Genomic DNA, 26155 nt, shown 5'->3' on the forward strand with positions numbered 1-26155 from the left:
GTGAATATAGTAGTAATATGGTAGTAATATTTTTGTAAGAGTAAGAAATATTGAGGAGGATTGTTTTAGCTTTGTAGTGATTGTACTTTACATCGCTTTATCAATGCACAAAAAAGTTATAAAAACAAACTAAAATATTGTTTCCAAGTCTATTTATAAAAGCCTTCTATGAAATTTTTTCATATCAAATATTCCAGATTTATAGGTTCATACAATTATTGTTATGAAAATGAAATACAGATCAACAACAAACTATAGGGCTCAGCAAACGTTCAGAGTATGACATAGCAGAACGGTAGAACCTCAGCACATTTGCTATTACGCAATCTAGACAGAAACCGGTAGCCACTCCCAAGTTGATTCATTATACCAACTACCTAACTGTATATGTAGAAGTAAAAGCATTAGCTTTTGCTACTATGCTTTTAAAATGCACAAAATGCCATTTATTTGCGTTGCAATTAAGTAGCTTGGCTATCTATCACAAACAACTCAAGAAAACATGTTTTTCAACTCTTAATGAAATTGTTGCCATAAAATTTGGCCAATAACTTATAATTGAGTTATATAACATCTATTATAGATGTTATATAACCCAATAATAAGATATTGGCCAAATTTTCTGGTATAATAATAATAATACATTAGTTACTTATTTGGATTCAGCTGATAGCCAAACCTAAAAAAACAGCAACCTACATGTATATGGGCTAGGGGCGCTAATCAGATCCAATCATTAGTATTTACAAGTTTGGATTAAACCAAACAATGTTTTTCTGTTTTTTAGGTGTGAGCTGTCATCACAAACTTGGAGAATGATTAAGCTAGGCTCCTTTTTAACTTCCCAACCTTTCATAAGTTTCATTATCTTTTTAGACAGCCGTTGCCTGTTCAATTAGAACTCCTGGCATTCAAACTGTGGTTCATTGTTCAATTCTCAAATAGGCTCCTATGGATGGCCAGATCTACATCAACCCCTGAAATGTTCTCTTAGCCAATGTTCTCCGCTAATAACTGTTACTTGTTATTGCTATAATAGTTCAAACAGATTGTGTTGGCAGAAGATTGTTCCTTCATACAATAGTTTTCGATTATTATCATGTATGTTTTATTAGGAGTTGCATAATTTCCAATTAGGGATTTTAAATGTTTTTCAATTTGATGAATCCAAACATCTATGTTTAGAATGATTGTGATTAGAAATAATCACTGCCAGAGCAACGAGCTATAGGGATCAGTGAATGTCCAATTTGGCGCAGCAGACCCTCAATGCGAGAGTAATTACGTAATACCTATGGAGTGTCTCCAGCTGACAAAGGATGAGAGAAATTAACAGCAAATGACACAGCAAAAGTGTAGCAGTGCCCGGCTTTGATATAGACACACTAATTAAGGCAATGCCATTTCACTGTCACTCTGAACTTTGACGTTCTTACTTACTCCAATGCTTTTAGTAAAAGGCTTTCAATAAATTTTAAAGATGTTGTATTTACTCAGATATCATATATATTAAACTGCAAAAAAAAAGATTTAACAAAAGTTTTTACTGCCGCTTAATGTAGCAGTGTTTTTAAACTACTGTCATTGACAATCAGTTAGCCATGATGGATTAAGCATGCCGATAGCTTGTGAACTGTATACTGTTTTAAAGCATTGCAGAAAGCCCTGCAGTCTTAAAATAAATTTCATAGACATACCAGATAGGTGAGCCTTCCAGAAAGCATTTAAAAAGCATTAAAAGGCACCTATATGCTTCAAATATATTTTTTTCTAAAGCATTTTATGCACTATGCAAATATTGTTTTTAAAATTTGTGCTCAAATTCATCCCCGCTTTCATCATTGCCTTTTGAACTAATGATTTGGCAAGTCTCTTGCAGTTATTGTTTTAAAAATATAATGATATATTGTATATATATATATATATTATTTTGCATGTGGTAGCGTATAAATTAAAACCATCAAAAATTTACCAATCCTGTAGTGAAGTTTATCTTATCTTGAAATTATCAAAGTGTGGCACTCCTTTGTCTGCGCATGCTAAGGTGAGGCCGGGTTCAGACCTGGGGACAGCCGCGTAATCTCGACTCATTATGTATCCAACAGCTGGAAAGCAAACAAATTGTGTAGCTGCGTATGGGCATCAAATTAATTTAATTGCGCAAATGACGACATTTCTTTCTGTAGGACATAATAGTCACGCACTCTGAGCTTGTAGTCCATGAGCGATCGCTTGCATAACAGGTACTCTGTCTCACGTGTCTTAGATGCCATATTGGTTCGAACCAGGCCTAAGTAAGGCTGTAAATCTAACTCATTCCATCTCGTTTCAGTCAGACTTTTAGCTTTTAGTTTCTGATTTAGATGAACAAGGATAGGCTAAAACTCTATATAAGAAATAGGACAGATAGTGAAGGTAGCAGGTATGTGTGCTTATGCTTTAGATCTGGCTTACCATGTACTTTGGAGACTACATTGAACTAAAGAATTTATGGTTGTCACTCATCCAAAGTAACAAAAAATTAGGACTTTTATTAGAAGCCTGATTGATTGTAGCCTAACATTTATTTCATATTCATGTTTTTAATGCAGTCACTCTGACTTTATATATGTGTTAGTCGTATAACAACTGAAAAGCCGAAAATCAAAGAAGAAAAAGGCTGTTATGAATGCTTAGATATGAAGTTAGAGGGAGCAAAAAATATGCAGGTACAAAAACCCACCTGACCGCGCAGGCCAAGACAACATATGTAGTTTTAAAAGCTGAAGATAACTGTAGAAATGTCAAGTGATTTGCAGGAATTGAGAGTCGCTATCCTTGGTAATGTTTCCGTAGATATGGATTACAGAAAAATGTTGTCTTGCTAACTGGTTGCTAGATGCATGCTTTACATTAAAGCTTCAAGGTTGCGAATGATGAGTTTTTCAACTTTTTAAAGATTTCAAGGGATTCAAAAATGTACAGCAACTGTTTCGATAATATGGTTTACAGAAGGATGTTTAAGAATTGAATAGTGAAATGGTATATAATTTATATTGTAATATTCATACAAAAATTATTTCCGTACCATATGCTTATCAAAGCTTCCATTGCAAGGCAAAAGTTAGCAGTAGTTCATTTTTCAGTATAGAAATTTAGGACGAAAAATGGATGTAAAATGAGCAACATTGTATAATGCTAGAACTACATGTAGCATCAGCTTTGCTAGCAAGGCTTTGTGAAGGATATTAGATACGCATGACATGAGAAAAATCTTTTACCACGGATGTTTATATTATTGAATGATATTATTAATATTCCCAGTCGGAGATATTACTTAAGAGAAAATGACTATTTTGCCATAAGCTTAGCTTTTGAACATTTTTTTGATTGGCTAATCAACCATGATACAGATACATGCAAAATAATTAAGCTCTCTGTATACACATTAATATGCTAGTTAGCAACAAATTTGTGTGTAGCATTAGCAAAATCAATGACTGAAATTTGCTTTATAGTTTTCCAGTGTGCTGCAGGACACTTTTTGTCTCTTGTGAGCTTTCAGAGCCAGACATTACCCAGTTCAAGAACTGAAGGTCATAATCTAGTAGCTAGCATTATTTAAACATCCATTTGTATATAGCTGAGGGTATGGCATTATGTAATAGCATGGCTGGTGGTTGTTTAGTTCAGGCTAATCCCATCGGCCACTGTCAACACCTCGCTGGCACTTGTTACATGCATTACTCATGCTTCTTTGTTTAATGGTGCGTGTACACTGGCCGATTTTGTCACCCATTTTGTCGAGCACAGACCAATTTGATGAGTCGGTGTCAGCATCGGTAGGTGTGAGCAGAGAGATCGGTGTTGGTACTGATTTGAAAGTCGGTGTCGGTGAATCCCAGCAGCTCATCAGCCAATCAGAAGCTAGGAGCCTCTGATTAAATGAGCCTAAGCTTTAATGACAGTTCTAAGTTTATGAAACGAAAGGGCTAGGTTTAATGAGAGGCTAGGAGACTGTCATTAAACTTTCCCTAGTGCTCTTTCTGATAGTGAGCTTCTATTTAAATTAATTAAAAGTGAATAGCCAGTTGTATGACTACTACTAGTACTACTACTAGTTCTACTACATGTACTACTTTAAAGGAATTTGCCGGCCCTTACTTGGCACGATCTAAATTATTTCATACAGAAATAAATTGAGTGTGATTTTATTCAAGGTTTTATTAGCGAAGGAAATTTATTAGCCGAGGAGCGTACAGCCATTTGCTCTGTCTACTAAGTGAGCGTTGCTCCATTATATACAATAAAATTGCCCGTTCCGACTAACGGGACTGAGTAGGAACACCAGGTAACAATGTTTAAATGGCCAATAATTAGGCCCGCTAGTGCGTTGATATGACAACATAAACGACGACAATTGATAGCCTAACGAGTAACAAGGCTATAATAAAAAGGAAAACACATATAATAAAATACTTATAGACATAAAATATATACAAACATATAATTACATATAAAACAGACTGTCAGAGCTCCCGCAGCCGATCCTGCCATCAACAAAGTCTAATCGTCATCGGAAGATTCCATTCGGCATTCAGCATTCAGTAGTTGCTTCTAGCGGTAGTAGTAGGAGCAGTAGTAATAGTGTAGTACTAGTATATAATTTTCTACATCAAGCGCGTTGATTTTTATGTGTACTCGTCTTTGCGTGGTCGGGTGAAGGTCAGAACGGCGAAGCGCTGTGATTGGCTGTTGGTACCGAAAAAAATAGTTCGATCTTTGCAATGTAAAGGGGAGTCGGTGTCGGCACCCATACGTGAAATGTCTGAGGTACCGGTCTGAGTCAAGGTATTGGCACCTAATCGGGAGTCGGTCCTGGCCAGTGTAAACACACCATAACTTGTGATGTACTGTCTAACTGGTCTTGGTCAACATGAATGCATGCTCACCATCAATTGTCTTTTTTTCCTGTAGATTCTGCAATCGTGTTTCGTAATGATGCTATGATGCCTGACTTGCTTTTGGTTGCAGGTATGTACTGACAAGATAAAACAGTGTGACTCTTTTTTCAATTTTATTTTCAGGGTTTAATTATATGGTCTATAATTTTGATAACAACTGTGTCTTAGTCTTTAGCTGAACACCCTCTTTTCTTGTTATTTTGTTACTGTTACTCATGCCAACAAGAAATTTAAAAATCATATTGTTTTAACTAATTATAATAGGAAGGGGTGGAGTACTATTTAAGATAGCTTTTTCTGTAGACCCACATAACAAAAATCATAATTAGCAATCAATATAGCTCTGGTCATTACATTAAAATTAACATTTTTGTGGTTTAGTGTCATGCTTAGCCTCTGAACATTGATTTCAATGTTTTCCCGATGTTTCTAACTTGAAAGTTTTGAACTCTTGAGATTACACCATACTGACCCTCTTATAAAGCTTAACCCTGTCTATAACAAATATGATTTCATCTAGTTCTCAATAGCCTTGCCGACTAACCTTACCCACACTGTGTAGTACTGTCCTGATTGTATTGTGGTTGATTTTTGTTAGTACAAAGTAGGGTTTGGCACTAGCAGTGAAACTCACTGAAAATTTATGGGGTTATCTTCTCTCAAATCTTGGAATTAGAAAGTTTGAGTATTTTTATCTTGTTGGCTAGAATTTAGACTGCTGCGTGTGAGATTTGGCGCATGAATTATTTGAACAGAATGGATTAATGCTGGGTTTACTGGGACTGAAAGATGTGTGATATTCAACAACCAGACTTGCTACGAACTAATGCAACTATGGAAATAATTATAATTGCATTTCAATATCATGATGACTAAGCTGGTGTCTTGTAATAATTTAGGTTGTACACATAAAACACCATAGATATAGCATGTTTCAGTCAGTTCTACTAGTACAATTAAATATGACATGGAGTCGTGTAGTGTTTTTATAATTTTAGTCTCCATTCTTCTTATTTGAGATTCTGACGCTTGTCGCCAATGTTTTTGTAGTTCCACCTGCAAAATGATAAAAAGTTATTTTCACCTGTAAAATTACAATTTAAGTATATATATTGATCAATACTTAAATTGTTCTATATACTCGAAGAAGAGATAGAGATAAGGTTTGAGTGATCAAAAAAGATATGTGTATGCAGGGACAAGAACACTCCAGATAACCTAATCGCAAACCAAGAAAACCTCTGTAGTCATAAAAGCCGAAGAAACTGTAGAAATTTCAAGTGATTAGTAGTAGTCGAGAGTTGCTATAATTCATAATGCTTTGGTAGATATGAATTACTAAATAATTTGAACTAATTTGCTACACACAAATTTGTTGCTAACTAGGATATTAACGTGTATACAGAGAGCTTAATTATTTTGCATGTATCTGTATCATGGTTGATTAGCCAATCAAAAAAATGTTCAAAAGCTAAGCTTATGGCAAAATAGTCATTTATTAGCTTAGCTTTTGAACCATGATACAGATACATGCAAAATAATTAAGCTCTCTGTATACACGTTAATATCCTAGTTAGCAACAAATTTGTGTGTAGCATTAGCAAAATCAATGACTAAATTTGCTTGATAGTTCTCCAATGTGCTGTGGGACACCTTTTGTATCTTGTGAGCTTTAGCTTTCAGAGCCAGACATTACCCAGTTCAAGAACTGAAGGTCATAATCTAGTAGCTAGCATTATTTAAACATCCATTTGCTTATAGCTGAGTGTATGGCATTATGTAATAGCGTGGCTGGTGATTGTTTAGTTCAGAGAAATGGCTAATCCCATCAGCCACTGTCAACACCTCGCTGGCACTTGTTACACGCGTTACTCGTGCGTCTTTGTCTAACTTGTGATGTACTGTCTAACTTGTCTTGGTCAACAAGAATGCATGCTAATCATCGATTGTCTTTTTTTCCTGTAGATTCTGCAATTGTGTTTCGTAATGGTGCTATGATGCCTGACTTGCTTTTGTTGCAGGTATGTACTGACAAGATAAAACAATCTGCCTCTTTTTTCAATTTTTTTTTCAGGGTTCAATTATATGGTCTATAATTTTGACAACAACTGCGACTTAGTCTTTAGCTGAACGCCTTTTTTTTCTTGTTATTTTTTTACTGTTATTCATGCCAACAAGAAATTTAAAAATCATGTTGTTTTAAATAATTATAATAGGAGCCTATGGAATACTATTTAAAATAGCCTTTCTCTGTAGGCCCACATAACAAATATCATAATTAGCAATTGATTAAGCTCTGGTCATGACATTAAAATGAACATTTTTGTGGTTTAGTGTCATGCTTAGCCTCTGAACATTGATTTCAATGCTTTCCAATGTTTCTAACTTGAAAGTTTTGAACTCTTGAGATTACACCATACTGACCCTCTTATAAAGCTAAACCCTGTATATAACAATTATGATTTCATCTAGTTTTCAATAGCCTAGCCGACTAACCTTACCCACACTGTGTAGTACTGTTCTCATAGTATTGTGGTTGACTTTTGTTAGTACAAAGTAGTATTATACTCACTGGAAATTCGGGAATTATCTTCTCTCAAATCTTGATATTTAAAAGTTTGAGTATTTTTATCTTGTTGGCTAGAATTTTGACTGCTGAGTTTGAGATTTGACACAAGAACTCTTTGAGCAGAATTTATAAGTGCTGGGTTTACTCCACTTGAAAGATGTGCAATATTCAGCAACTATGCTTGCTATGGACTAATGCAACTCGGGAAATAATTATAGTTGCATTTAAATATCACGCTGACTATGCTAGTGTCATGTATTAAGTTAGGTTTTACAAAAAAAAAAACACCGGAGATGTAGCATGTTTCAGTCAGTTCAACTTGTTCAATTAAAATGACATAGAATGGTGTAGTGTTTTTATAATTTTAGTCTCCAATCTTCTGATTTGAGATTATCACGCTTGTTGTCAATGTTTTTGTAGTTGTACCTGCAAAACAAAAGAAAATTATTTTTCATTTGTTTTTACAATTTAGGTATAAGGAACAATACTAACCAAAACAGTAAATAATGCAGTATCTCATCAATGTTAGCCCTCTGAACCCTCACAGCTGGTATTACGGAATTGCGTAGGCTGTGGCAGAAACCTTAATGGCGGAATACAGGCTTCCATATGGTTCTGTTTACAAAATATGTTTTTAAGCAACAGCAAAAACTAATAAAATTAATTCTTTCGCAGGATGTTAGATTCTAAATTTCACTTCCATTTGTAACATTTTTCACTTATCTTTATCTACTTCTTTCATTATAATAACACATTTTATTAGAATGATATCGCGAAACAATCAAAATGACTGTGATACAAATGTGGAATTTTATGATAATAAATATAAATTTCCAGTATATTTTGAGTCATGAAAGAATGATGAGCGTGCTATGGATGAATATTATCTGTAAATGTTTAATGAGTGTTTAAAATCGTGCGAACTTTTATAGTTTTAGCCCGAATAATGGTGACATACTGTTTTTTTTCTGTTTGATGACATCTGCTGTAGGTTGTCCGACTTTTTGTACTGCTGTTTCACCAAATATCATTGCATTGTTAGCACGTTTAGATATATTTGGTAAAAAATTAATAACTTCGGATTGCTGGACATATTGTCTAGGTTTACTGACACGCATTGATTAGATCGAGCAAGGATCAACGGGTTAAAACTCGGTTTCGTATCATGGATTTTTGCAAGTTTGTATTTATATTTAACAACTATGATATTATCTTACATGTATTTACATAGCATTGTCTAATTTATTTGAAAATTAGAGCTTTAACTAGCAAATGTGGTTGCTGTCTAATGACACAGGCTTGGGTAATATTTCATACCAAGGGTTAGTACAAAGCCATTTGCATAGCTATTCATCCATAACATCTCGTGTATTGCTTTTCATTTGACCAGCACTTTATGTATTTCTATATCAAATTCATTGACATACAAACCGGTGGTGACTCACGGTTCTTTCATCTATATAGGCCTGGTAAGTCATCATACAGCTGGTAAGTCATCATTGACTACTTGACTTGATGGGCTTTGTACTTAATGACCTCCCATATCCTCTCAACACATTAGTCATAACTTATAATAAACTTTCATGGGTAGCAAAATCGTAAATGATACAGAATTTGAAGCGAACACGAGTCAATACCAAAACCGAGTCAATACCCAAGCCGGCTATAGGAAATCAATTGATTCTTCAGAAGATTGTGTCAGTCTACCCCAAACCTTCAAAATAAATACATTGATATATATATATATATATAACAATAACCAATGAATAGATTTAAGAATTCAAGCAATTTATGTTTACACAAATTCTGTACCATTCACTATCTCACTACCCACTTTCGCCTTGAAATTCTAGAAAATTAGAGATGCGAGCTTGCAAGGTGGTTTTTGATGTATCACTAAATGCCCAAAGATGCGAAAGGCCAGTTACGGAAACTACATCACTTGGTTTTCCCGTCAGGTCTGCTTCAGATTTGTTTTAAAAAGTTTGGCTGGAAATGAGAGTATAAGCAAATCGATAAGTTTCCAGCCAGGAAGAGATGATTTAAAAATTAAAATGAAGAAAAAATAGAATTAGCTCTAATATAAGATCAGAACATTTTTTTCAAGAATTTTTTATTAAGCTGAATTCAGTTATATTAAATTTATACTTTAAGTTTTTTTATGCGATGCCACAAAAGTGTAGCGTACCAAGCGTGTTGCATCAGGTCTCTCTCTCACAATCATTAGTGCTATGATTCTCTGAAAGGTAAGAACTCCATACGGTATGCTACTGTATGGACTGCTGCATACTGCCACTACTCAAAATTATGTTGTGCATAATACTGCTACATTTTAATGCAGACCATAACCTTTACATAGGTATTTGTAGCCTTGGTGGCATGGGTATAGAGCATGAATAGATAAAATCATGTATTTTTTCATTGTAATATCTCTTATTGGTAGTTTTTTAGAGGATGGCAACACAATAATTTATCTTTAGTTAATTTATATAAAAAAACATTTTTGAGATAGGACTTTAAGAAAATTAACTTGCGAGCTTTTGTCCCAGAATGCATTTTGCTCTCATATCAGACATGACTGTACAGTAGGCGCTGCTAAAATGAGATGATCAGTTCTAGGAACGTTTACATGATAAGGATTTTTCATTATAAGAATGTTAACATACATGTAAATTGTCTAAACCATTTCAGGACCTTTCCAAACTCACTCATGTGAGAATCCGACTTACATTCTTTTGAATGTATTGGCGGTGCCTTAACTGTATTATTGGTTTTCATCGACAACTTTTCATGATCAACCTCATTGGTTTAATAAACCATGATTGGGGTAAATTGACAATAATTTGATGAAGAGCGCATAGTTTGACGCGACAGCGACTTACAACAATTGACTAAGAAAAAATAGTTTCACTATAAAAAAGCGATAGTACCTTTTCGTCATCTATTCGTTCTTAAGAGCTCAAGATTGCAACTCCAACTCGTGACATTCAGATGCACCGACCAATAGCCTTAAAGTATTTATCAACAATTGCACTGCTATATGTACCTATTTTCTGTTCCGTTGTCACTTCAGACAAATTATCACAAGAGTCAGAATGTTATGGAAATTGTATGTATTATATGTATAATGCTTTATGTACAGTGTTGGGAAAAAATCTTTGTCTGCCTGTTTAAGTAAGTGTAGCACTGCAATAAATTCATCATAATTTGGAAATATTTTGCACTGCATACATAAAACCCTGTATCAAAACAATCCTAATGAGCTGAAAAATAGAAATAACTAGATTTTAAAATTGCCAAATATCTTCTATTGTATCAACCGCTGCCTACTAATTCACACTGCATACCAGAAAATATGTCATCGCAAATTTCGTTATTATCTCTTCTTTAATTATTTTCTAAATTGAAAATAACGGTCTTGTACTGTTATGGGCCCAGAAAAAAGCCATTGGGGTTGTTTTGCATTTTAATATTTTATCTGGTAGCCTTTGCAGACTATAGCCATGCTGCAGCCTTAGGCATGCTGTGAACAAGCCTCACGAGCGCTAGAGTGTTCATAATCTGAAACCAGCAATCATGTTGGACAGCTGGTTTTTTCAAACGCCTTGATCGTGGTAGATCTTTGGTGGTTTGATGCTGCATTCATTTCTTTACCACTTAATTTTCTTTAGATTGAAATACTCTAAGCTTCTTCGCTATTTTTCTATTGCTCAGATGGCCCATCGTATGCAGGCGAATGATGAGGTCGTTGACACATTTCTTATCCATGGTTGATGTTGACGCTGGTATGAATTCTGGGATCTCTAGCTGTTCCTCTTTTAACAAGCAAAACTGTAAACCTTTGCTGCACATGCTGTCCAACAGGATCTCTATTGTTGTGATAATATTCCACTTGAAAATTAATAATGTCATATTGCGTTTGAAAATGAGTTAATAAGCACTGATTCACATTGATTGGCCTAAAAATGATTATTGATCCCTGATTAACCGTAATTTTATTATTGATGGTGTCAACAAGATCTAATGTTAATTTACTTTTAAATGATGCATGGTTTGTCAGGGTTCAATCCCTCTACATGACTACTACAACAAATTTACCTAAAATGGGCAGTGAGGTTGGAGGTGGACAAATACTTTCTGACACCGCTGTATGTCGCTTTCTTTTCTCGCAGGTGTGGCAAGACGGACTAACACTCAAATCAAACTTTAGAACTCGCCCGATGATACACTTTAAGTTATATGGAGTTTTTTACGTGGTACGAAGCAAAAACTTCACAAAATTGCCCGACTTTTTCTAGAATTTATGCTATAGGATGTATATGTTATAGGAGCATCTACTTTACTCTAAAAGACCATGTGAGTTTGTGAGGTACAAATATCATGTTTAAAGTGTGCAATAGCTCCCATGTAGGATACTTTTGCTCCCTCATCACTAATTGAACTTGAAAGTTTATTGTGTATTATCCAATTTTTATCACTTTTAGCCTTGCTTGTCCTCTAGCGCAAAGCCGACCTATTGCTCCTAGATGTGACTCTGGCACTTATGGAATAAAAGTGCAAGCTGAGTTATCAGTAAAGATTTTGACAGAACTGTTCATGAAGTGAGTGTGAGAGTGCTTTAATTTCAATGCTGTAGTTTATCCCATTTTCTTTCCACTTAACATGGAATGTTTGATTAGTACGATATTTTAGGCAGTTTGAGGCCGCTTGTTTTTGGGACAATGTTTAATTATGACTGCTGATGTACTGGCGGTTAAGACATTTGAAAAGCTGATAATGGTGTTTTTATAAAACCCCGACAGCAAATTCAGAGTAATTTTTTGCTTTGTAGCATATTTGACTCAATAGAACAAGTGTTATCGCTGAAGCATTCTCTTAAGGTGAAAACAAATTAGGCGATAATTAGAGCGATATTGCGTTAGAGCTAATCTGTTAAAATTCACTCAGCGTGTTCATGCAGAGCGATAAAGCTAGAATTTCTCTACACAACTTTATTGCTAACGAGATGCATTTCGATTGGTTAGTTCTTACCAGAATGTAATTTTACGGCGGGTAATTATTTCTTACCGATGTTCAACAACGTACATCAGCTCCAATTTTCTATTTTGTTACGAAACATCTTCAGAACGAACACTCAGTTGTTCATGAATTTAATAATAGCACTCCCAGTTCTGTCCATCATAACAAAATTAAAAAAAATCCGAGTTGAAAACCAACATCCGGAGTCAATCGTTGCGCCGGTTGACCATCTTGAGAATGGTAAATATTTAATATATTAAATATGAAAAACCACTACAAAATAAAATATGTATAAAAAATTGTAAAAACAATACAGCTAAAAATACAAGAATCGTTTTTCTTTTGTCTTGTAGTGTAGGCAGTGTACACTCTTTGAAAGGGAGATAGGTTTAATAACAAATGTGGAGGTTGTTTATGTTGTAGCCTAGACGACGACATTTTGACTGGCCTAAATTTATCAACAACTCCGAAAAAACTAATGATACGGATTTTTATTGGCCGTTTGTGAGCGTGCCCATTATATCATTTGCTAGTAAATCGCTCAAGTGTGTTTATGCACGCACCAGCGATATCTTCGCCCTCATGACGCTTGCAATAAAATCGCCTAGTGTGTTTGGACCTTAAAAGCTCCTTGCTATATTTTCACAAAAGGCGAATATACCTAAACCTATACATATACTGATAAGGTAACTTACCTCCTCAAATAAAGTTGGCGTTCATTAAAAAGATGGCGCTCGATTTTCAAAGCGATCTCCTGATGTGGTCCCAAATAGCGGTGCCAATCAAATCAAGGTGCATTCAAATATAGGTTTAACGGTAGCTCACTTTCAACATTTTTTCCAATACCAAATTGAAGGTGGTCAGAGACTCTGTGCATAAAGTCCTCATCAACTTATTTTTTTATACAATGTTAAGATCTTTGTTCTTTTGTAGAAGTTGTTTAATCTGGAGAACGAAGATGAGCTCACCACGCAGAACTATTGTTCTTTAATCATGTTCTCACAGAACTAATCATATTGGCCTACAAGTGTTTTGAAAAACTGAAGGGTAAGTTGATGAGTCCTCTACTTTTTGTAGTCCTAATCTTCTGATAATTAAATTGGGCTTTGATGACTAAAGTGAGCTCTAGAGACTGCAGTCATTACATTGGGTAGTTCGCTACACTAAAATACTATAGCACTGACAATCCGCAAAAACAGTAAAACAATAGTTATGAAGCAAAATAACCATGTATGGAGTGGCATGTACAATTGATATTTAAATTGTACAAATACAATATCAAAGTATTAAAATATTAACCATTTTTTAAAGATTGAATGTATTTCTTATGAGTGTAGCCTGGGTTTTCCGAATGGAAAAAGTCTAAAACACAATCAGATTTTGGTCTAGTCCATTAACTGAGTGCGTACAACAGGCTGCGCAGTGCAGCTCAGCAAAATGTACGCTTATAACCAAGAGCAATGCGCTAAAAAATCTTTGTACAAAACATTTCTTATTAGTGAGTAGGCAATTAGTTAGCCGGTCATATGTGTACCTAATAGGAAAAAACCAATCGCCATCCTGCATCTAACTAATAGAAAACATGTTAACAGCCAACAGCGACCAAAGTTTTTTGAGAATCATTATTTTTGTTTTTACAGTTTATTATTGCAATAAACAGCTGTGTTAGACCTTTACAGCTACCAAGGTTTTATAAATGGGCAATAAATAAACCTTTGGAAAATGGACTACTGATTGCTACATATTGTATCAGCAAAAGAGGATGAGAACCTGACCAAGCTCATACTGCAACACACTTTTTAGATTTTTTGTCGGTAACATTAGGCGTAAAACCTTCTGCTGATTAATGTGTATGTTAAAAAACTCTGATAGGCGGTGTGGTTCATAAATAGGGTCATCTTAATCTGAGGGCACACTTCATTGGTGAAAATTAGGTCTTTAATAAGAGCCATCACATGTAGGACAAATTAATGTACCAAAGTCTGTTCTATTCTAATAAAAAGTGTATTACGTTATTCAATAGAAAAATGATATGGTAATGATGCTACCACTACCAGGCACAATAGCCTTTTGGCTTTTACTTTGAAACAATTTTTATTTACCCTTTATGGCCACAATGTTTGCGCTTTAATTCTGGAATTGTCTGTTTGTGTAATAATGTTCTATCTACCAATCTTTCATACAAATAAAAGTGTCCTCAAGAACCCTGGCCATCATTTTTAGCTGTTTTTTATGAAATCTAGAGGCATTTGAAACGTTCTCTCTTCCAACAGCGTCAATAATTTTTTAACCTTGTCTTAGCATTTTACAACATATTGAAGGGTAAAGTAACAATTTGTTCAAAACTTCATGAACTTGTAGTATGGCTCTTACTCTGTTTTTTTTACACTAAGCCTGCTTATAAAAATGCTAATGAAATGCAGTTGCATTTAAGTTCTGCATAAATTGTCTAAATTGTTTTTTATCATGGCTTCATTAACAAATTAAAGACTTGGTAAATTTTGATCTTGCAGCCATTTTTCCTAATTGTGCACGCAGTATGATGCTCAATTACAACAAGGCATGAAGTAAATGTAATACGAAGCAGTTTTTGCACTGATTTCTTATGTCTTAATTTTATGTTGAAGCTGTTTCAGTGTGAACTCTTAAACTACCAATAGTACAGCTCGTTTGGCAATGTGCTTCTGTATGGCCAAGTGCTGCATGATGCGGCTTTAGCAAGCTTTTGTACAAATTGTTTCCGATTACTGATTAATTAGTAAATTATCTTATTACATCTATACCTGATTGAAAAAAGCTATTATTTGCATATGTTGAGCAAATAAGAATGCGTTTACAACCTGAGCATAGTTTTGCTTTGCAAAAACTTGTTTTATGAAATCTTCTTACTGATGACCAGTAATTTCAGAAGCAATACAGCCATAAATGGTTACTAAATTCAGATCTATAGACTGAGCAACTTTATTGAGCAATAGTACTAATGAGAGTAATTATGTTCATCAGATAAATTAACATGTAAACTAATAATATTCATAAATCATCCGACTAGAGTTTTGTGCTTACCTCACAGTAATTTCAAAATGGACGAAAAGTGGTCCCTCTCACTCGACAACTCGTTTGTAATATTTTTGGGGGCATGAACTAACATAAAAACTTATGCTGACAAACTTGCTATAAAAATATTGTTAATAGACAATTGGGGTGTAAAATTATAACCATTTATACACTCTTTTAGAAATTAAGTTTCACGAAACACTTATGTCGCGGTAGAGAGATCTATTTGGTAGTAAAGGAGTTGAAGTTATCAGCAGGTAGATCATATGGGTCGCGGTCACAGAAACCATGGTTAAGTCGCAAATCACGAAGTTGAGTTATTCGACTTTGAAGTTGCACCAACTGAACTTATAATATAGGTAACAAATTTTGTAACCTGTAGGTCTGGACCAATCAAAGAGTGATCTTTCTGAATCTGAAGTCAGTTTAGCCAATAAAAGTATTTTACCATCGAAAAAAAACTTAAAACCGTTGCTATGCTAAACAAGAAGTACTGAAAAATGGTGTCCGCTAAAAATAATTGTTTCTTTTTTGCCGATTTTAAAGGTAACTTTGACATTTTGGACGCTTGTAATGAGTACTTTGGTATTCTAACTGATGTCAAAAGCAGTGAAAGTAAAGGGAGTTGTGGTGATATTTTCCTAACGATTCTTACAAGATTACTACAATATTTAATAATAAGAATAATTATTCAATTTTTATGAAATTATAATCAGATTTAGTTATGAGAATAATTATTCGAGTTTGCAAGGTCGAAGTATATAGTGACCGGTGGTGTGCAATATGTTACTGTTGTTAATTTTCTAAAGATTTGGTTGATGATTTGGGTGTGCCCAATATCGCGATACAATCAAGCTGTTTTTAATATCTGCAAAAATAAGTAATACACTTTCTTATAAATATACAGCTATTTCTTTGACAACCAGCTAAAATCTGTTTAGATTTTTAAATTCAGCATAGTTTTTTGGATCCAAGTACAGAAATCTAGATAAATATCACAATATCTTGATATTGGTTGCTATGTCGTTTTGAAATGTAATCAAAACTTTACATTGGTTTTCGTTTCTCAAACTTTAATACCAGTTTTCTTGGAACTATGTTTTTGCATTAATGGTAAACGTGCTTCAGTTTTTTGATATATAATCTGCTGTAATTAGGCTAGAATCAAAATTTTGTTTGCTAAATCTTGTAATCCCGACTTACCATGAATTCTGTGATCATGACACATATTAATAGTTAATGCACTGTTTGGAACTTATAGTGCTATTGTAGAACTACAATAAAAAATATGTCATCACTAACAGAAATTAACTACCAGTTTTGATTTTGTATAGGTGTCTTGTTTTCTATTACAGATTTTAATGTGTTTGCAGGACAAAATGAAGCAACTGCAAGAGGTTTATTATAGAATTTATTTCAAATTATGTTCATATGATAGAACTTTCCGTAACAAACTTTCATTTGGCTAATACTTGTATCCATTTTTGACTAAAATAAGTCGAACCAATTTGTTTCACTCCTACTACCTGCCCTAAATTGGTGCAAATGATCATCAGAAATGTGCTTTCTTTGCGCTGCTAAAATGGCCCATTAAATGTACTTTAATTTGATGAAAACTCAAATATTGGTTAATTATTGGCCTTTCCAAAATACCGTAAAATACTCATCTGATTTGCATGTACGACTTAGCTGCCCAAGTTGTCAATGCATGCTACTGGAGCTTGTTATCATTTTGCTTGTTGAAGGTTGACTTGCGACAAAATTTCATTACGGTTATTTGGTATCAAAAGATTCACCATGGCTTACTCTGCTGTGTTGTGGGTGCAAAATATGGAGAACTGTGATTACAAGCTCTTAAAAGCTAAAAAAGAAACAGTTAATCTCCGCGATCCCGAAACCGCCGTAGATTGGAATCAATTCATTTCTCTGACATAGTAAAATAATTTGGTTATTGTTTTGACGCGTGATCTTCTCACATGAATTGTAAGTTCCGTAAAAGGCTCAACATAAAACTTCTTGTAGCACTAGTTTATGACATAAACTTTGGGTTTCGCCAAAGAGCTCTTACCAAATATAGATGCTCGCTAGTTTACAATTTTGTTTTGGGTTGATCTAATCGTCTAGTCGCAATCTGATCATGTGACCCATGCTTCCTGCCAAACAGCTCGCATAATTTCCGCAGCATTTTTTGACTATCACAGGTGACCAACAGGCTTGTCATGCTTATCAGATGATGATATGCATTCCTTCGAGCTAAGGTTAAAAATTAAACCATTTTTTACGGTAGGTTTTGAGATATCAGTGCTCAAAGTGACATCAATACAGTGATGAGGAAACAGATGCTTGAGGACAATAGACATCGTTTCATTGAATGCGTGAAGTGTAATTGTGAAAATATTTGAATGAATGAGGTTGCATGAAAGTGTAAACAGAAGCCATCTTGTTGAGCTACGTTCCATTTGACCCATTTTTGGAACGGGATTCTAATCTTCGGCAATTTCGTGATGGCGGCGATTAACTTTTCGCTTTGGAGCTTTTAAGAGCATGTTATCACATTTCTACATATATTGCACATGCAACACAACAGAGTAAGACATGGTGAATCTTTTGATACCAAATAACTGTAGCGTGAATTTTGTTGCAAGTCAACCTTTAAGCATTAGTAATCTTTTAGAAAAATTACAAGATTTTCTTTTGGAAACATACCTTTCAAGCAACAACGGTATGCGAGTGCCACTGTACGTAATTTTGATTAATATTCTTAAACTTCATAATCATTCTTAGTATTGACTAAGTATTATTGCTTTTTAGTTTGTGTATTTTCTTATGTAATTATTATCTGTGAATGTTTAGCTAAAGCTTGTGCAGAGCTGTCATCAACAACAATTTAGTTGAATGTCATTTACTAGTTATTCGTTTTACAAATTGGACTATGCCTTGTGAAATAACTGCTTTATTTTAATTGTGTATACAGCTCCTATTCACCCTTGCATGTTTATAGTTGTCATGTTCTTGCATTCTGGTTGCCTGTCCACTGACGATAGCACTTGTACAGACTATATGTAAGCATAGTGTCTGGGATAGGAACTGAAACTCACAGTTAAAACCTATGGTGACCAGCTCTAAACTTTACTTTGCAATAATATCTAAAAGCCAAGTCCAGATCAGGGTCAGACTACTGACTATCAATTTTACGAATGAGTAATTGCTTTTGAAATACCACTTCAATATTTGAAGTCCTTTTTTTTAATAGGATATGAATAAGTTTTTACATTGCTTAACTTGCGTTCTTCTATTGCCTACAAATCACAATGGTGACAAATATCAAAGCTGGGATTGAGAGTCATAAGCTAAAATATCAGATGCACTTCTGCTTGCTCAGTTTTTTCCTTTTTTTGCAGCAAGCAATGAGCTTTCAATTGATTAGCTATGAAAAGAGTTTAATTTAAATCAGAAAATCATTCATTCAAAAAATGTGATATTTCTATTTTGTTATTACTAATTGCAGGGTGTTGCTATAACATGTTCTGCACCCACTCTGGTGCTAGACAAGTTATCTAAAGAATTGGCGATTCAAGGTTACAAAAGCTTACATATTTGGGGAGGTTTCTGGTCAGAGGAGAGCGGACAAAGGAACTTAGTGAAGGTAAATTAGGGTGTCAAAACACCAAAATATTGAGTGACATAGAATGAACCTTGGTGAAAAACAATATTTTTTTAGATGTATTTTACAAATATTGAGATGAAAAATTTTGTGCTAGTCCGAAAATTTCAATAATATGTATTTGGACGATGTATCTAATAGTATGCAACAAGCTATAGCTTTTTTTTAACTCTGAATGACACTCGTATTGCTTAACTTGCATTTTTGTACCATTTACAATCTCTGTTTGTGAGAAATGTACCTTTTGTTCCAAATCCTGTTCGGCCTGTCATAGCTGTTTTCTGCAGTCACCATTCAATTTTCGGGATTAACGGGGACCATGGTCTTTTGTGGACAGTGAAAACCCACAAAATAAAAAGTAATGTTTTTAAGTATATACATAAATAAGCCAAACTTTAAGGCCAAAACACTTGCATTGTTTCATAAGCATAATGTATTTGTTTCCTATGTGAAAAGTAAACTTAAGTTCCTTTCATTGACTTTTAGGTCATATTCTAACTTAAATCCAAGTATTTTAACTCAAATTATGAATTTTTTGTAGTATGGGTATAGGTCAGATTTTTATCTGGTTGGAATAGCTGTACAGCAAATTTTGCTATAATGTACATGTATACCTATTATAACGCAAATTCCTCTCAATGTAAAGAATTTATGTAAAGCTTTTGTTTGACCAACATAAGTAATGCCATATAGGGTAAAGTGTCAAGTTGGTGAAAGTTCCCAAAATTATTAACAAAATTTTCATAGTTGTCCTTAAAAATATTGCTTACATTCTTGCCAAACTTGAGCAATGATAAGATGCATAGGGTTCGCTATTATAGATACCAATACATTGTTAAACTAGTTTGTCATTAGAGATTGTCATTTTTGTCAAAAATATGTAAAATGATTCGCCTCGCAAGAAATCAGAAATATTTGAAGGGGATCTATCAGTGAAAGCTTTGGAGTGTTAATACAGACGGTTTCCTACTTACGAACATTCGAGTTACAAACAACGGTACATACGAACAGGTCTGCGCATATATTCATCGATAATACCGACGGTATTACCGACTTATTAGCGGCAGAAAGAGGCGCTACATAGAAGCATCACCCAGCATCCACCTTCTTCTGCCCAGTTCGTTGCAGTGCATAAGTGCGTGAACGTATCTCCAGTGCGCAAAGAACTTTTTTATTTTTCCTGTATGTATTGTAAAGGAGTTTGCCAACCTTTACTTGGCACGATCTAGACTAATAAATAAAAAGAAGAGAGTGTGTGTAGTCCCATTCAGCTTTTTTATTAGCGAAGGAAATTTTACTATTCGAGGAGCGTACATCTATCTGCTCTGCTATTCAGTAATATCAACTGTTCCGTCCTAACGGCAAACGGTGAGAACACCTGCTAACAAGGTGAATAAATAGGACAGCTAGCGAGTTGGTATGACAACAATAAAAGTGACGATAAATGATAGTGTTATAACATGATATCAGATATAACAATAGCATAACGAGTGAAACAACGGTATAATAAAAGGACAACACATAAAAAAGGACAACAAAGATAAGTTCTAGCATAACGATTAAAACAACGATATAATAAAAAAGGACAACACATACGATCAATAAGAAATGCTGTGTCATGGCCCGGCGTCCACCACAGTATTCTCTCCATTTTATTAAAAAGTTTTTTCAGTACAAACCAATTTACAGGTTACTTATACAAGCCTTAAACATACTAATATAAACCTTCAATATACTTATATACATGTAGGCCTTAAGCATAAGTTATAATACAAAATATAGCACTGAAGCAACTTACGAACAAATTCACTGTACAAACAATTGTTCGGAACGTAACTTGTTCGTAGGTTGGGGACCGTCTGTATACCAAGCTGAATGTCATGATATCTAGTCTCATCAAAATCTATCTTGCTCCCAAGCTCTTCCCGACGATGGATAAATGATAAGTCATACAGACACTGATTTTACTTTGTTAGCTAGCCGCAACAAGTAGCAGTCTGTCTCTTGTGGCTTTTATTCACCTCACCTTCTGTTTGATCTCCAAATTCATGTTTACTACCTTCAAAACTGAATGTTTTTTAATTGTCAAATCAGTTGATATGAGCATCAGAGTTAAATTTTTTGCTGAGCTAGAATTTATTTTGGTCATCTCAAATAGTCTACGAAGATGAACTGTTATAAACGAGCGCATTTGCACAGACATGCTAATGGCAAAGAGTAGCTTTATCATATAAGCAGAGACTAAATGGTGTAAACAAAAGCTGAAAATCTGTTTTAATAGAAACTTCTAAACTATTTAAAGAATTTCAATAATGTCTATATAATTAATGATTAATGTATAATCCTAAATATTTAGGATTTGTTTGGAGTGCACGAGAGGACAACTCTGCTTTGCAGAGTAACCTGGCAGTAACCCTATGCTTAATTTGTACACGTATGCATTGCAGTGAAAGGCATATTCATACACACCAACCTTACAGTGTTAAAGGCCAACTGAATGAAAAGGGACTTTTATACAATTCATAGTCAATCTGTGCATGGAAAAAATTGACCGTGTAGACAGTTAGGAATTTTACTCAGCTCAAGATTTTGAATCAACTTGGCTTGTACCAACAAATACCCTGGCAGTGTAGAGTGCTATAAAAGATTATCAGTTGCAATAATTATGCATTCAAATATTGCAAATTATTACAAGGTTAATTAGCATAGTTTTTGTAGTGTCAGTCTAGCAAGGTAAATGTTGCAAGTTCAAATCCAGCGGGATGCAATATTTTTCCATTATCCAACGGTGGCTTTATATGGACAGACACGGTTCTCATCACAGTACAGGCTGAATGTGTAAAATTTTGTAGATTCTGGTGCATTTTGCTTAGAAATAAGAGGAATGGTAACGCTGTAATTATTAGTTTGTAAAATAAAGCTTTTCTTAACCCAACTATTCATTACATTTTATATTTAAAAAATACCATTCTTACCTAATAGTTTGACAAAAAAGCTTTAGCTTATAAGAAAGCATTAATGATAATGTTTGTTGTTTTTTACTTTTATTGAGTTAACTTGTGTTAACAACATCGAAACAAGAATTTTTTTAAGGCTTACTAGGTTAATTTTTTTTTAGGCAAAACATCAACATAGTGAGAACTGCAATCTCTTTAGGGCAAACATAATTATGCAGAGTTTCAGTAGGAAAGCATCTTCTGTGTGACCTACATTTAGTACAGCCACCAATATAGCTAGCTGCAAAAGCCTACTCTTCAAGTTTCTGGCCAATCTCCTAAGCGTTCTAAAACAACATGATGGAGCACACTTTTTAGTCAGTATTGTTTTAAAGCTGGTTTGATATCTTGGGAAAGTCTGTAAAATGAGTAGTGTTCAACATTCTCCTAATTTTTAACTATACTAACAGGTTAATAACTGGTTTCTTTGCAGGTAGAGCAGCATATTTACCAGTGGAGGCAAAGTGGTCTAGATTGCCTAACCTTCAAACAACAAGTTGATGTTCAATTTCCACAAAGGCATCCAGTGACTGGAATGACATCCAACCTTAAAGTTCTTTCTGTAGCTGGGCGTGTCTACAATCAGCAAAGTTCTCTTGCGAATCGCTTCTAAGATCTCTAGCTAAAATCATATTTTAAACGTTGTGCAGAGCCATTAGTTACAGCTACCACAACTTCACACATTATACTCGAGGTGCCAGGAGATGGTCACACAATTTGCAAGACAATTATAGAGCTCAGTGTTTTGAAGCTATACAGCTTTATTTGACAGAAATAAAATAGTCCACTTTTGTTGATAAACGTTTTATGGTATTCTTGTGAATGCTTTGATTTTTAATCTTTTGGTAATGTAACAGCTGTTTGGCCTGCTTTTGATAGGTTGCACCATTTGCACTAAAGACTTAGATTTATACAAACTCATTGTGTTTTAAGAATATTTTATTTGTCACCGTTGCACTCACTTGAGCAATTTGTTTGACGTACTTATATTGAGCTTTCCTTTTCTGTAAACTCAACTCCTTGACGGGGTTGCTTAAAGAGTCAATTTTTTTCCTTTTGAGTAAGTTTGGGCTTTTTTTAAAGAAATATGCTGACCAATGTTGATAAATGCGAGTTAGATATACATGCATGCAATCTGCACAGTGTGTTCAATGTTACTGCATGGTTTCATCGAAAGCTCTTATCTGAAACCTTTTATAATCCAAAGGGCCCCACATATGCTATATTTCCCAGTTTTGCCTCAGTAGCAATGAATTGACTAAATCAAATTGTATAAGTAATAAATGTGGCCACAGGTATGCAAATCTCCCATGTTTGACATTTATGTTTTAAAAATTGGGTGTCTCTGACTCTACCAGGCATATTTGGCAGCGTGAATATATGCACTGTTTTAATTAATATACGTTTTAAAAGTTTTCTATTTGACAACTAGGATGGTTTCAATACCAATTACTTGATGTCAATACCATCCTAGCTTTTATTGCAACTTATTACAACTTTTTTTAAATGGACAAAGTGCTTGTTTTTGCCATGCATGCCCACTAACAAGCTATTAAGGGAAAGCATAAGTTTTCAATTTTATGAATAATATGTATGATAAACTTTAGATCAAAGCACACACAGATGTACCTGCAAATCGGTTTTCTTAGGTTCTGTTGGCAAAATCCCTGAAATGAGGTTTCAGGGATTAGTTTGCCGTTTTAACCAATTGATAGAAAATTAAATGATGCGATAAAGGTTCATTACAAGTAAAAAGAACCAAACTAAATATCATAGTTAGCTAAATTTATATAAAAAGAAAAGAAGTAGAGCTTGGGACTAGGACTATCTAATTCAAGATATAAAAACATAATAGGAGGCCCTGAATTTAATGAGAAGATAACTTCCCTTGCAAAAGAGAAGACAACTCAGAATTTTGTATAAAAATTTTCAAATTTTACGCTAATGGGAGGTCCTCCATTTCAAACTACAGAGCCTCCTAACCTGCAAAATTTTCCAAAATGTTGAACTCTCCGGCAAAATTTATGCAAAATGCAAAATAGATACGTATGCGATCAACATGACGAGTAGAGTTGTTTAAGCATGTTTCTAGCGAAGCCTCCTATCAGAAGCCTCCTATTATCCGAAAGCCGTATATCGTGGATATATTTTCCAAAGTGGCCTCCTATTCAATCTAATTTGACTATATATATATATATATATATATATATATATATATATATATATGTATATATATATGTATATATTTATGTATATATATATATATACACATATAAACACACAGGAACACACACACTCACACTACCATAAATAAAAAAATATATATATGTATATGTATACATATATATATATATATATATATACATATATATATATATATACATATATATATATATATATATACATATATATATATATATATATATATTGATATAAATAAGAAAATTAAGTAATTCACTTATCATTTCTTCAGCTAAAAAAATATTAGTGAATTAATTAATATGTTCAGTACTGTTAGGTCTGAACATATTAAATGGTGAGCCCAATTATCTCAATTTAATTTTGTCAGGTAAAATTAAAATGAGATCATTTTAATTTTACCTGATGAATGGTAACACCAGGAAAATTTAAGTAGTAAAATGTTTAAAAAGTTTTCAGTTCCAAATATATTTAATATATATATATATATTTATATACCTATAAAGATATATATATATATATTTATATATATGTACATATGGGTGTATATATAGTTAGATTATTTTAATGTGCATTCATCGGTATATATTTAATGCCCAGTGAATGAAACTGTTTGTGCACAAAAAAAGTTTAACACATAAAAAAATACATCATTTTATTTTTCAAACATACATGTAACATAAGACAATACATGTTTTTTGCACTTCAAAAAGACTAGCAAAACAATAAACCACTGTAAATGTTTTAAAACTTGTCTTAACTACAATATTTTATATAGTAAATTGTAAATGTAAAAAACTTAGCAAATAGTTGCTAAGTTAAGCTTGTTTTGTGGTGATTACATTGAATAGTTTTGTAGGCAGTTATATGATTCTAATTTTTTTTAGTGTGGGCATCATTAGGCAAAACTGTTGCATAGAGTGATATGAATATCTATAATAATTAGTTAATGCAAACACATCTTGGTAAAGTTCATCAAAGCCTTTTATGTCTACAGTCCATATTAAAATTTAGTAACAAAACAAAATGTTAACCATAGTAAATATAGTTAACTACAGTAGTTTGCAAAAACAATAAATGTATTTAATGGCTATCATCTGCAACAAAATGCAACATTACAATGTACAATGTGCAATCTGCATCATAGGAGTTTTTACTTTTGAAACACATATAACATAAATGTTGAATTTAACTTAAATAAGTTCGGCGTCCTAAACAAATACTTAAAGCACCATTTCAGTATGTATTATAGTAAAGTAGAAGTTGCTCATCTGCAAAGATTTTGTCACTAATCTTTCTCACTATTGAGCTTTTGTATTCACAATAACTTATAACGAGTAATGCAAAACTGAGAAAAAAAATTAAGTGAGCTTGGTATGTTTTTAGATAATTCAAATAGTTTTTTGACAAATACTACATCAGCATATTCTTAATTTAATGCAATCAGCACACCAATTGCCAAAGTTAAATTGTAATATAATATTTTGGGTAAAATGGATCGTAAAAATACCAGAAAACATTACGTCTCCATATGGTGAGTGCCAAAAGAAAATAGTGTTTTATCTACCAAAAACAAATAATCATAACAAAGTGATTAATTAATGATAATGCAACTTTAACGCGTTCAACTGAGAAAAAGAAATGCAGTATATGGTGAGAAGAAAAGAGATAATAAAATTGCTTAGAATTTGCGTCGCATAACACTGTTAGT

General features: G+C 33.7%; 1 long non-coding RNA gene across 2 annotated transcripts; it reads left to right on the forward strand.

The window, feature by feature from the left end:
* The first annotated feature begins 2285 nt into the window (after positions 1-2285).
* On the forward strand, positions 2286-22758 carry LOC137387656 (uncharacterized). Of its 2 annotated transcripts, XR_010977934.1 has the most exons (7): positions 2286-2422; positions 4957-5013; positions 6909-6964; positions 11997-12113; positions 13465-13578; positions 19094-19231; positions 22679-22758. It is a non-coding gene; the product is annotated as an uncharacterized lncRNA (long non-coding RNA). The 2 variants fall into 2 exon arrangements; XR_010977935.1 differs by lacking the exon at positions 4957-5013 and having other exon boundaries at positions 2297-2422.
* The last annotated feature ends 3397 nt before the right edge of the window (positions 22759-26155 follow it).

Source organism: Watersipora subatra, chromosome 2, assembly GCF_963576615.1.
Source record: "Watersipora subatra chromosome 2, tzWatSuba1.1, whole genome shotgun sequence".
Lineage (NCBI taxonomy): Eukaryota > Metazoa > Bryozoa > Gymnolaemata > Cheilostomatida > Watersiporidae > Watersipora > Watersipora subatra.